This window comes from Tachyglossus aculeatus, chromosome 4 (assembly GCF_015852505.1).
Source record: "Tachyglossus aculeatus isolate mTacAcu1 chromosome 4, mTacAcu1.pri, whole genome shotgun sequence".
Classification (NCBI taxonomy): domain Eukaryota; kingdom Metazoa; phylum Chordata; class Mammalia; order Monotremata; family Tachyglossidae; genus Tachyglossus; species Tachyglossus aculeatus.
In genome coordinates, this window is record NC_052069.1 from 98352919 (window position 1) to 98353707 (window position 789).

A 789-nucleotide genomic window follows, 5' to 3' on the forward strand; every position below is an offset into this window, starting at 1 on the left:
TACTTTAGACTGGATGTCCCATGTGGGAAGGGACTGTGTCAGATCTGATTAACTTGTACCTGACCAAGCAGTTAGTGCTTGGTGCTTGGCACACAGTAAGCACTTAACAAAGTCAATTGTCAGCTGTGTGACTTTGGGAAAGTCACTTAACTTCTCTGTACCTCAGTTACCTCATCTGTAAAATGGGGATTAAGAATGTGAGCCCCCAGTGGGACAACCTGATCACCTTGTAACCTCCCCAGCGCTCAGAACTGTACTTTGCATATAGTGAGCGCTTAATAAATGCCACCATCATCATCAACAAAAACTATAATAATATGAAGTATTATTAATAGTAACCCAAGGTTAGATAACATATCCATGAGAAGGGACTGGACCACAGTGTTGATGGCAGCGTAGCGGTTGAGGAGCTTTAGAATGAAGTAGAGGCCATTAGATTTGTCAAGAAGGAGGTTTTTGGTAGCCTTAGGTAGGGCACCTTTGGTCAAATGGAGTTTTGTATGTAGATATGGATGGATGGATGGATGGATAGATAGCAGGCTTCATAGTGAGTACTTGGGAGCAACCAGTAGGCTCAATCCCTTTTCTTAGGAGTTTCCAATAAACTGGGTTAACAGGCAGACATAAATTATGTATATATAATTGGAGGCCTCTCTCTCAGGATCACATCTGGAGAGTTTCCAGTACTCTACCAGTCTCGGCTATGGGAGGGAGAGTCAAGCAGAGGCCTACCCATTCCATTCCTAGGTTGGGCAGTGGCTAGCAAGTGGAAGGTAATCTGCTGCAAGT

General features: G+C 44.0%; 1 non-coding gene across 1 annotated transcript; it reads left to right on the forward strand.

Moving 5' to 3' along the window:
- The first annotated feature begins 651 nt into the window (after nucleotides 1-651).
- Nucleotides 652-789, forward strand: LOC119927736. The gene has a single exon (XR_005450712.1). It is a non-coding gene; the product is annotated as a small nucleolar RNA SNORA7 (small nucleolar RNA).